A 13,519-nucleotide genomic window follows, 5' to 3' on the forward strand; every position below is an offset into this window, starting at 1 on the left:
GGATGGGTAGAAATGATGGGCAGAAATGATGTGGCTTGCTCTGAGAGATAGCCCATGGAGAGTCGTATTTTAACTACCTCTTCCACCAGAGTCTAGTAGGACAAGATCAATCACTCCCTCTGCACATATCCCAGTACCTCCGACAGCTTCTTTAAATCCGACCCCCATCCCCAGAGGTACTGGCAGTCTCCAAGAAAAGGCTCCTGTTCTCTGAGATCCATGCTTTCCAACCTGACTCGGCACAATGGCGAGTGAAAAGAAGCCACAGAGCTGAATCTTTAATGGGGATGGGACCACGCTAGAGAAATCTCCCTCTTCCTCCCTGCAATTAGATCCTCTTACACCCTACGCCCATTACACGCCAGCCTGATGAGCTAAGCATTTTCAGATATCTGACTCCAAGACTGTCAAAGCAGAGCGATATTGACCCTGAAATACAAAATTAAGTGGCTACTCCATAACCATGTTTTAACAATTATTATTTAGTTATCCTGTATTGATATAAGCCCCTAATGATGACTAATGTTGACCAAAACATGTAAATAGTGAAAACTTTTTTTACTCCACCTTTAACGAATTAGGTTCACTAGCTAGACTTAGAGAAAACCAAAGGATATTGCCTTAGTTTTAAACCCTGTCAATGTCAAAGGAAAAACAACTAACAAGCAGTGTGCAGAACTCATAGCAGAATATTTTTTGACAGCAGTCCCGGCAAATGCGCGACTTGCCGAGAGTGACAAATCAATAAATAATCAGCCATTGAATTCAAAGCAATCCATTCCAGTCCAACGGTACGGTTTGTTTTCTGCACAACGAAGTGCCTACATTCTGCACATAGTTAAAGATAATTTGTGAATAGGCTAATGTCTGAATTAACGTTCTGTTATGAACTTGGTTGCTACCGTTCTAGTTATGGGAATAAATCATGGTTTGGTGACAGGCAAAATTTAAATGAGCATAACTCACTTAATATGTTGAGTAAAAATATAATGTTGGTATCACAAGAAATCTGAGATCCTCCTCTGGACAATAATGTATGAGGTTACATTCATTTGCTAAGTTCATTTTTCATCCAACTACTGTGTATTGTGTAACAATACTGCCACTGATAGCCCACTGTCTGCCTAGCTGTGCCCAACTTAATATTTGTCAAGGTGTTTTGTTTGCACATTGACATGACCATTCTAAAAATGTTGAATGTTTGCAGTAATATTGATTTTGCACTGCAGGGACACTAGCAATTGGAACACTCGGCACTGCTGAGGCTTACTGTTCCAGAAAGGGGACCTAGTCTTTTGCATTATGAGCCACTTTCTGGCCCCTTCACATTACATTACATGTATTATTTACAGAAACAACTGAGGTCAACTGCTTTGCTGAAGGGTACAAAGGAAGGTTCACGCTTGGAAATAGAAGCTCAAGATTTTCAAGCCCAGTTTCCAAACCAATAGTCCTACTCTACCAGAAAAACAGACAGCGATTTCTCCACCAAAGGGCAATAATTCTTCCATAACTCCACCACCAGGAGCTCCAGCTCTGCTCCTAAACTCCTCTGACAGAGGGAGGCTGTGTGAATCTGCCTTCTTCAGTACTCACACGCACATGGCCGTGTGGTTCAAGAGCTCTCCAGCAGGCCCCTCTCCTCTTCACCTGATCCACTCCTAATGGCTGGCTGTCTCTGTGAAGGGGACTGGAAAGAGTCCTCAGGGCCTAATGCCATCGGCGGTTATTCATGAGAGGGGATCAGTTAGTGCCCCCAAGCAAGCAGCAGTAAAGATAATGAACAAGAGGCTATGAGATTGTGGAAAGGATGTGCTTTACGACCTGTCTCCCCTCAACTCATCCCCAGGATGTAGAGCGAGCGCTCAAATAGACGGAGAAACTCTGTGTCATGACCCATGGTCTCCTACAGTACTCAGAGAGAAAGGTGGGCTGTGGACTACAGACCAATGAACTTTCGTACTATCCAATAGGCCAATGATCTCTCTGACTGTCCTATGATCAGCCAGGTCCTATAGACCAGGGGTGTCAAAGTTCAGTCCTGGAGGGCCACATTGTCTACAGGTATTTGTGGTTTCCTTTCAATCAGCAGCCTTGAGAACAAGGTGTGTAGACTCTTTAGCCAATTAATTACTTAAATTAATCACTTGTGCTGGAATGCATCATACAGACACTGCCACCCTACAGGAGTAGGGTTTGACACCACTGCTATAGACTAATGATAGGTCAGTCCGCAACCTACAAGCTAGCTTGATCTGTATTCAACTGACAAGTATGCACCAGTGAGCTACAAATCTGACCTGTAAGCCAGCAGTCATTCAGCACATAAAATCACTGGGCCAAGAGATGAGGGGTGTTTACTGCAAAATGCTATTTCCCCTCTCATCATCCTTCAGATTGGAAATATGAGAGGAAACAGACTGGACTTGTTAAGAAGTATAGCTAAGTTGTAAAAGTCTACTGTCGTTAGAAAGGGCGGTTGGAAGTGATGATTCACCAGCAGTACATGTATGACGGTTAAGACCGTCTCCAAATTGAGGTCAGAGAGTTGAACATGCAGGCAAGCAGCTTATAGATGCTGCTAGTCAAGTGTGGACTAGTGAAAGTCTGCATTTGCCATCAAACTCCATTTAGCCTATTTTTCCCCTGCAGCATGCCAATAGTGCGTCACAACAGCTGGGAATTGTATGCTGCATCTCATTTTTTATCTTTCGCTGGAATTCACCCCACAGAACTTGCATGTACCTGTGACAGTGACATAAGGTGACCTGAATGTTCTGCACAGAAGAATGAGAGACCAGATTTTAGGGTCACCCAACTGCCCCATGTGCAATAGCAGTATTCCAGGAAGCAGTACGATGGAAAAATGCAAATGCTTTCTTGTGTTAACTGACATGAGCAACACTTACCATGTTAAAAGTGGGTAAACGTTGTCCTATTTTCCTACCTTTCCTATGCAAATTAGCACATTAGCATGATTACTTAAGGATGAGGTAACACAGTGTGTTGGTGGTACACTAGAGTAATGGTTGCTGAAAATGGGGCTTTGCATACAGTATGCAGACTGGGAGAGGGAGAGAGATGCGGGGGGCCCCCCTTTTCCAAACACTCACGGAAGCCGCAAAATAGAGAGATTATAGAGGCTGGAAAGAATACTGAAGAACAGTTGAATATCAGTATAAACATTGTGTGACCATGCTCCTTTCCTCTGGCCTGAAAATTCTCAATTCATAAGTATTAACTGAATTTTGCAGTAATGAATTAAAATAAAAGGAACCAATCATGGGCCATTAGCCATGCAGAAAAGGCACAAATGTTATAGAAAAAGGGGAAAAATGAACTAAATAGAATCCCAAGGGCAGAGGGAATGAGCAGGGCCCAGTGTTCATGAGCTCAAGGTACAAAGCCCATCTATTTATTTTCTAGCTCTCAAGCGGATTTATGGATGTGTTGCTGGGAACGCAGTAAAAAAAGCTAATCCCCCTTTCCACTCCACCCCATAAGATGTATTTTGATGATCACTCATGTGGAAAATGCCATTACTCTGAAGGCCTGCACACACTGTAGTCCTGAGGGAAGACCAATGTTGACCTCCAACCTGTAGAGATGCCCCAAAACAACAGGCATGTAGGGCAGGAAACAGGGTGAACAGACAGACAACAGAGCACATCGAGCACCAGAAAGAGGCCATTCCTATTGTCTTGACAAGAGCTCTGTAGCTAACCCTGCCAGACTCAACTGCGCCGATGAGGTGAAACCGGAAAAAACATTGCAGTGTTCTAACTTTTTTATTGAAAAAAAATACCACAATTACGTACTTTACAATTTCGCACAAAAAACAGATGTGTGTGAAGTTTTTTTGTTTAATGCGTGTGATCCCAAATTGACAGTGGAGGTTGCAGAACTTGATGGACATTCTAAATTATGGGGGGAAGCATAACAGATATGTGTGAAGCATTCATCACAACCGCCACCCTCAATTTGGGAGAGTACAGAGGACCAGGAAATGGTATCGCCATCACTTCTTTCAGATAATTTAAATCCCTTTAAGATGGCATGACCTGAAACGAGCAGATATTGCTCGAAAACTGTCAAAACTGTTCTGCAAAGAAGTGTAGGCTAAAATTCCTCCACCGTGATATTAAAGATTATAGGAGGTGTTTGGTTATTGTGGCTAAAGGTGGTACAACCAGTTATTAAGTTTAAGGGGGGAATTCATTTTTCACAGAGATTTGGGTGTTTGATAACTTTTTTCATTAAATAAATGAAATATGAATTGAAAAAATATGTCTGTTTACTTGTCTAATAGCACATTTTGTATAAAGAACTGAAATTATTCAGTGTGACAAATAAGCAATAAATGAGGAAATCAGGAGGGGGGAAAACTCTTTTTCACTGCACTGTATATTAACTGAGTCTACTGCAAATACACTTTATTAGGAACATTTTTACTTTATTACACCGACTTATTCATACGATTATCTAATCAGCCAATTGTGTGCCAGCAGTGTAATATATACAATCATGTAGATACGATACAGGAGCTTCAGTTAATCTTCACATCAACCATCAGAATGGGGAAAAATGTGATCTAAGTGACTTTGACCATGGAATGATTGTTGGTGGCAGACAGGGTAGTTTGAGTATCTCAGAAATCCTAGGATTTTCACGCACACTAGTCTCTAGAGTTTGCATTCCTGAGACAGAAATGCATTGTTACGGAGACACATCTGAGGAGAATGGCCAGACTGGTCAAAGCTGACAGGAAGGTGCCAGTAACAGAAATAACCACACATTACCACAGTGGTACGCAGAAGAGCATCTCTAGGCTACAGCGGCAGAAGACTTAAACATAAGTCTAATAAATACCTAATAAAGTGCTCACTGAGTGTAGACCCTAGACTCCAAGAATGTGCTTGGGAATGAATAATCAGTGCTTAAAATTCTACATAGCAAACAAATAGCTAGAATGACTGCCACACATATGGACATTCAGACCTGCTTTGGTAATAGGAGAGCATCAGTGAGTTTAATTGCAGACACTGACGGCCTGCTCTGCACACGCTCACTCCATCTCCCTACCAGCAGAGAGGAGATGCTGAGCACAATCTGCACAAGCTAATCGATCCTAATGCATCAGCCACACTAGTGCTGTAATCACTCACAGCTGGCAAATACCATGTTTACAACCGTCTCCTCACCTGCACGCAAGCACCTTGCCCGTGGAATAAACAAAACAGAACTGAGATTGCACAAGCAAAATCAGGGCTTCAGGCACGATCTCAGATCACATCTGAGAAAGCTGGTCTTAACAAGCCTGGGGCCCTTTGGTTTTGAGGCAAGTGCACTTGATACTTAAATCATCAAGGAAAATACTCCACTCCTCAAAAGATAAACAGAATAATTCATAGAAAATGGACTGCAGCTACAAGTTCATGAATCTTTGACTGATAGCAGTGTAGAGGGAAACTCATGAGACTCTCCCGCCAAAATATGATTCATCTGTGCGCACAAACATTGCACTGAAGCATAAGATTCAGAAAATATCTTCCATATTGTGTATTGAGAGAAATTATTCTGTTACAAGCATTTCTTCTATAAGAAATGCGGCAGGCCTAGGACAGAAATTGTTGACTACTTAAACTGAGCGACTTGGCTTGACTTGATTTGTTATGTACTGGTGTAAGGGAGGACCACTCACATGCATGAAATCATCTTAATCTCAAATACTACAGACATGGACTAGAGAAATAAGGAAGCTTAAGGCTGGTACAGCCCTTAGGGCCTAACAGACATCAAACAGAACATCTTTGGGTCTTCCCTGTAGGGAACCCAGACTGTAGACACACACTGAAGATCTACCTCTTCAGACTAGTGCTTGGTTCCCCACCCTGGAATGTTGAAGCCAAGCTCTTGGCACTCTAAGTATGAGGTTTGCCCCACCCCAACCCAGAACTGGGCAAAGGCATTGCTGCTTTTCTAATGGATCATGCCTGAAAGACTTGCTTTTGACCATCGCCACATGCAGCACTTTGGGTTCACCCCATGGCCTCCACAAGCAGGGGAGTTATGACCAGGCAATAAGAGTATACCCACCCTGAGCAATGCAGGGGTTACTGTAGACCATGTTCCCAAACCCCCCAATCCCAAACACCTCCCGTACGGCAAAGAATCTTGGGCTAACTCTTGATAACTGCCTCACCTTGGCTCCACAAGTATCCTCCACTGCCAGAACCTGCAGGTTCCGTCATCTCTTGACAGAGAAAGCCACCCAGCTCCTAGTCCAGGCGCTCGTCATTTCCTGCCTGGATTACTGCAACTCCCTCCTAGCCGGTCTCCCAGCATGTGCCATCAAGCCCCTCCAGCAGGTCCAGAATGCTGCAGCCCGCCTGATCACCAGTCAGCCCAGGTCGGCTCATGTCACCCCGCTTCTCATTGGCCTCCACTGGCTTCCTATTGCCGCACGCATCTGATTCAAGGCCCTAGTGTTGGCATTTCAGGCTGCTAAGGGGACTGCCCCACCTTACATACAATCCTTGATCACTCCCTACTCCCCAGCTAGACCACTCCGGTCTGCCAGCTCTGGTCGCCTTATGGTTCCCTCACTACGAGCACCTGGCGGTCGAGCTGCACGTTCACGCCTGTTTTCCGTTCTGGTTCCTCAGTGGTGGAATGACTTGCCTACCACTGTCAGGACAGCAGAATCCCTCCCCCTATTTCGACGCAGACTAAAAACACACCTCTTCAAACTCTACCTTAATCCTCCCTCCTGATTTCCCCCGCCCCCCTTCTGATATCCCTATCCCTCTTGTCTAACCCCCCCAAAAAATAAAAATAAAAAAATAAATAAAAATATTGCACTTATGATGACTATATGTTTAAAACAGCACTTCCTATGTATTTTCCCAGTTATGGATGTGATGCTTTGACTTGTGGAAGAACCTATGCACTTGTAAATCGCTTTGGATTAAAAGCGTGTGCCAAATGACTAAAATGTAAATGTAAAATGTAACCACTCATTCCTCTTGACTTTGGTCAAGTACAAACACCAATAAGCTTGTTTTAGGTTTTTTTTTTTGGTCATGTGCTGCACGTCCCAATTGCCCTGATAAGTTAAGCAAGTCAAAATCATTTTGACAAGCCATTCATATTGTTTCCTGTTCCAGAATGTACATGGAATTTGATCAGGCCCCAGAGAGGCCGCTGTGAGCAGAGAGATGAATAGTAATTAGGGCAGAGTGCTCACACATTGGCCCCATTCCCAGGGCAAAACTCAATCATTCTTTTACATTATTGACTGATAACATCCAGACTAATTAAGTTGTACTTTATTACTCGTCTACAAGAAACACGGGAGCGCCCCACACAGGGAAATCTACAGACAATATCCTGACAAATCAGAAGATCAAAAGCACCTGCTATTCAAAAAGAGACAGGGAGCAAACAGATGCAGGATTACATTGGAACGATGGCAATTATTACTATCGCTAGCTAATCGGACCAAGCGGGATTAGCGTAAAACCACATCATGGTTCTTTTAAATCACCTCACCTCACACTTGCAGAGTATGAGAAACAGGCTTTGCAAAACATGACTTGGAAAACAATGTTAATTGATGTCTACTTGGACAAAAGCACAGACATCAAAGCTACATTACTATGATGAGTAGTTTTCATTCATTTCAGTGTTAATTTTTCAACAATGGAAATGGGTCTTTAGAAGTTTTCAGCTTCTTTTTACTTCCAGATTGTCTTGTCACACCACTGCAGAGTGACAGAGTGTTGAGCTATTTATCCTGACGTGGAAATTGAACTAAATTTGTCATGTCTTTTTATACTGCAGGACCCAGCAAGTGCATATTTTAACTTTGCTCTAGATATGGGCTTCACAGTTTCTCAAACTCTCTAGTGTCATTGCATCGGTGCGTCATAAGACTGCAACACAAATGCTTTCAGTGAACTCCACAGAAAGCACTGCTCAGATCAGCCAGTATCCAGTTAGCCACTTACAGTACCATCAGCTCATCCAGAGTGATTCCTGTCCATCTACTACCCCTACCACTTAATTCATTAATGCCTGCAAATGAACTCTTCTTGCCTGCCCAGGCACATCACATCACGTCTTATATTGACCATGTGAATGTGCTTCTGAGACCTTTGGACACCGGGGCAAACTGCCACTTCCTGCAGCAGTGGGTCTTTTAATCAAAGCCTCCAATTTCCTATTTTAATAAGACCCCGAGGATGCCATTTCCCACTCCACTCAATTTCCTGTGCAAACCGAACGGCAGTAATGTACAGTAACGGCGCTATTCCTTGTGAAAGACAGCAACAGTCATCTCTCCCGAGAACATGACATCACTACATTGCACTAAATGACTTGTTTAGCTGATGCCCTGATGTAGGGCCATTTTGACTGTTTTTACCATTTATATTAAACTGTCATGCTGCTGGAGTTTTACTGCAGCGATTGGGGTAAAGTACCCAGAGCAGGAGCACAGCTGCTGTGTCCCAGCTTGGATGCCCCAGATTCTGTCTAAAGCGTCTCTCAGTTGTGGTGGCCTGGGCCGGCGATAAACCTGCCAAACTGCTCCTGACCCAGCAGCCACCATCCACAGGCAGCCCGTGCAAAAGCACAAATGGGCACAGTTTCACATTAACATGGCACAGACCAGTCACATTCATTCCTGGTTGTGGCAGGCCACAGGGTTTCCTGGTTTTTGTTGTTACTTGGCACTCCATTGATTGATAATTAAAGCAATCAGTAACACAGCTAACTTGCCTCACCAGGTTTATTTGCTATGAATTGGTTGCTGATATTAAGGCAAAAATAAAAAGCAGCTGACACTGAAGCCTGCCAGGACCAATGATCACTGCTATCAAGCTAAAAGCAAAACTCATGTCTGAGCAAGAAAAGACATCTCTGCTACAGCTTGTACATACGGTAGTTACTATATTTGCACATTTGTATGATAATTACTTACTCTTAACTTCAATTGGTATGGTTTCACTAACGAATGAGCTCACATCATACTGTGTTACATACATTATAACAGCCCACACATTAAAGCAATATTAAGTGATGTCTTCCAGTAGGATTATGAAAAATGAGAAAAAAAGTAACTCTACATGCATCAATGACCTCAATGAGGCAAACACATGCACCTGCTCTGTAAGTAGTCAATTAGGGCATTTGTGTGGACATAAGACTGAAAAGTATACACCTATAAGACAATTGTGAAAAAACAAACAATCAAACCACAAATTGCAAGGGCCACACATTCCCTTGATCTTATCATGATTACAACGCAGTTGCTACACTCTGATTAACAGCACAATAGCTGCAGGGAGTGAGATACTAGGTACTACTCAAGTCAACAAGTCGCACTGATTCAATCACTGCAGCACAGCCACCAATACACTTTGGGCCTAACTGATAGATGTTGCAGATTCATTACATCCTTCCTTTTCTTGTGCAGAGTATCATTCCTGATCAAGGTTTGGGAATGTATAAATATAAGGTTCTGGGTTCAGACCAACTTCACTGAATCCAGAATACATTTAATGTATTTCTGACAATTCCTGTGAATAAATCTAATTTCCATTAGGCGAGAGACCTTCCAACAGGTGCCACCAGGAGATAGGGCTGTAGTATTACTAAAATTATGTTAATAACAACAAAGTTTATGCCTGAAATATTGACAGAGTTAGAATGCCTGCCCTGCTGTATCAATATTATGCATTTCTCTCGGTGCTGTGACGTACTCTGATGGGTTTTGCATTAGTTGTGGAAAAAGGTGAAAAAACTAAACAAAACAACTAGTCTAGCATGCTCTCTTCTCTGAAAGTTTCTGTGGGAGGAACGCGGAGGAAAGACTTTCTCGTTTTGCTGTTACAAATCTTTTACATTTTATTTCAGCATGTTGTCACAGCATGGAACAACTGCACTATGTCTGCTTGCATCATTTCACTCATTTTAAGTAGAACATTATTGCAAAAAGGCTTGCCGCTCCGAGGGAGGGACTCGGCATGGGTTAGTAGGATTGCGGCGCACAATAGCAGCTCGGAATCACCGTCACGGGCGAGGCGATATGGCTTGAAGAAGGCGTGTCGTTCTCACGATCGCTCAACCCATCCGGGCCGCCAAGGGAAGGGGTTGTTGATGGTGTATCCTCAGCTAACATCGACAATTGGAATAGACAGGGTACAAATGGCTATCAAATTGGGAGAAAATGGGACAAGTGATATTTAAAACAATTTTTTTTGAATTAGGTGTTCTAAACAGTTGTGACCGCTACATAATGGGATAGATTTATTGGGAGAGATATATTGGCACAAAGAACAAAGTCTTCCACCATATCCAATATTATGTATTTTGTAATGACTGATGAATGACACCTAATCCATAATGTAACCATGTTTTTAGCAACAGCAGAAGCCATGCATGAGTGCGATCAGCAGGAGCATAACCCCCTGTATCTGTGGACTGAAGCTAGAGCCATCCTCTGCATTAAGAGACAGCCAGCATTGCAGCCACTGCCACTCAAGTAACACTAAGGCCACCCTGAGATACAAAGCATTTCAATGTCACTTTCAGAATCTCTGCAGTTTGACACACCAGTTGTCTGCACTAATCCGAATGTGTACATTGTACTCAGTAAATTACTGTTATTATTGTGAACATCACTGTAATTATTATCACCGTCACCATTGCCACTGTGATTTCTCTCAAAGTGACTCCCTGCCACATGCTGTCCAATGACTAACTGGAACTAAAAGAGATCCTGGTATATGGCTGTCTCCATTTCGTCTTGATTTACTGGATTCACTATCTTTATTTAATGGACTTTCCTGTTAACATCTCTATGATGTACTTTTCAAAATTAGTGAAAAATGACCGTTGATCAGGAGCCAGCAGCAAAGTGTAAACATTGCCAAGGCATTCATCCCCTGATGAACACCTAAGTGTTGAACTCTGCCTTTTTAATAGTTTCCAGCTCAATACCTCATTAGGACCTCATCACAGCATCCGAAAGCAGGAAATGCGTGCAACAGAAGGGGAAGAATTCTGTAAGATGAGGAGCAGTCAGTACCCAAGAGAAGCTGGCAAACCGAGTGACCTTGAAAGTCCATCATCATTAGGCCCACAGCCCCTTGGAACCTCCAGTGGACAAATAATTAAAGTGACCCTTCAAGAGCCTCGCTGAGACCTACAATCTGCTAAAATTTTCAACCAAGTACATCAGGAAATGATAAATCAGCAGAATGGATGCCTGTGACATTTCAGCTGCCTACCTTCCCAGAACAAGCTGGGGGATTCAGACTACAGCAAGGGAATGTTTTCAAAATAGTTTATAAGAATAAACACACATACATTAAGCCTGTATGTCTTGAACCACATGTTAAGAACAAACCTAAATAAAGATGCCGTTCACTTTGAAATTTCTGACTCAGTGACCACTTTATTAAGTAGACCTGTACCCCAGCTTGTTAATGCAAAAATATAATCAGCCAATCATGCGGCAGCAACTAAATGCATGAAAGCATTTAGATGTGGATTGACTGATGGTACCACACAAGGTGGATTGAGTATCTCAGAAACTGCAGATCGCCTGGGATTTTCATGCACAACAGTCTCTAGAGCTTGCAGAGAATGGTGTGAAAAACCAAAAACATCCAGTGAGCAGCAGATCTGCAGACAAAAATGAGAAAGAAGGTTCAGACTGGTCGAAGCTGACAGGAAGGTGATAGTAACCACACATTAGAACAGTGGTATGCAGAAGAGTATCTCTAAACACACAACGTGTCAAACCTATAAGTGGATAGGCTACAGCAGCAGAAGACTTAAAGTCTAACAAAGGCTAATAAATACCTAATAAAGTGCTAAATAAAGTCATAAAATAATCTATTATCACAATTGCTCAAGGTATGTGAAGTCCATACGAGTCATCAGCTCAAGGAGGTTTTGTGCACTAACGCCATTAGTTTAAATTATATTTCTGGTGCCCTAAATAAAAAGCAACATTGTTCTTAATTTTTGACTAATTTTCAAATATCACAGCAAGCATTTAGTTTAAAAACCATCTGATAATGTAGGTTTCAGTGCATGATGGACGGTGTACCCCAGGTTTCAGTGCTTGGTCCTCTTTAGTTCATTATTTATATATAAATAATAAATAAAGTGCATAATCTGGAGAACAAACCCTAAATATCACATGGGACCAAGCAGTTCTCAAAAAGGCAGCAACATGTACAAAAATACAGTGTGGTTCAAAAGTCTGAGACCACATTGAAAATCTGAGGGTGGTTTTTTCATGTAATCCTGGAAATAAACAGGGAGGATCTTAAAAAATGTAAAACAAATTAAAGTTAAAAGAAGAGCAAGGAATGCTGCACAATCTACAATCACCAACTTCAACTTAATTTAGGGGGGCACGTTCTAATTAAATACAAGTTTGTATTAAATTAGAAAATAATGCAAAAGCACTTTTACTAGTAGGCTCAGACTTTTAGACCCCATAGTATATAGAGAGACCATAAAGCTGCAATAAAAAAATTATATTGAGTGTGCACAATACAAATAAATGAAACCGTAAAGTACAGTAAAGCTGTCAAGCAGGGATGTAACCATCCGACTACAATACTTTGCAATGTCACATCAGGTCCTGTTGAACAGGTTCCGCATCTCGTGCTGCCTACAACAGCTTGTCAAAAACCGTACCCACATCTTGAAGGGAAATGGAAGCAATTGATAAGTCACCCAGTTCAATTTATTTGTGACAAATGCAAAATAAACAAGTCAAACTTGAGTGCTGGCACAATGCCGCATCTCGGCTATTGCGGGACCTGTTCTGAAGGTAATTGATTTCTCACAACGACAGACACACAGAGTCAACTACTCGCAAAGTCACAGCGACTCAGCTCCTCCAAGAAAACAAGATCTACCACTTCTCCCCTTTCAGAAGGACCTGCCAACATGCACACATTCAGTGTGCCCACAATAACTGTGATTTCACCCAAGGCCAAGCTACCCCAGCTAGATAAACAAGTGTGCAAATGAAACATTTGAAACGCTGGCAAGTACACTTGGAATCGACTGCAATATCTGGCAAGTATATTTGGAATCGAATGCAATATCTAGAAAGTAGCCTACATTTGGAAAGGACTACTGCATCCTTCATTGTCCGCCCCATCCCCTGCTCCTGCAACTTCTACTTCCCCAAGGCCCTTTCATATTGTGTACGGTGTTAGAACCACAGGCAAACAACCCCACACTTGTGCATAATCACGCAAAGTCAGTTCCCATAAAAGCTCCCACACAGCTGCAGCCCCAGTTGTGCCTGTCCATCAGTCTCACCCCCCCTCCTCCCTCCGCCTGTCATTCCCATGTGTCCGCTGTGTCCACACAAGGCCAGCTGTACCCCTCTATCCATGAGTGGGCTGTACTTGCACAAGATCCGAGTCCCCCCGCTCCGCCACGTCCGAGAACCAGGATGTAATGAATCTGAGTGCTGTAAATC

General features: G+C 42.6%; 1 protein-coding gene across 4 annotated transcripts in view; it reads right to left on the reverse strand.

Annotated features, from left to right (window-relative positions):
• LOC133133775 (fibroblast growth factor 13) overlaps window positions 1-13,519 on the reverse strand; it is a 111,892-nt gene that overhangs the window by 60,881 nt on the left and 37,492 nt on the right. The window contains exon 1 of one of the 4 annotated variants that reach the window (XM_061249977.1): window positions 7,776-7,781. The exons of the other annotated variants lie outside the window; for them this stretch is intronic. The gene's annotated coding sequence lies outside the window, so the exon portion shown is untranslated. Of the gene's footprint in view, window positions 1-7,775; window positions 7,782-13,519 lie in introns of those variants that run through there. 4 annotated transcript variants of the gene reach the window in all.

Source organism: Conger conger, chromosome 7, assembly GCF_963514075.1.
Source record: "Conger conger chromosome 7, fConCon1.1, whole genome shotgun sequence".
Lineage (NCBI taxonomy): Eukaryota > Metazoa > Chordata > Actinopteri > Anguilliformes > Congridae > Conger > Conger conger.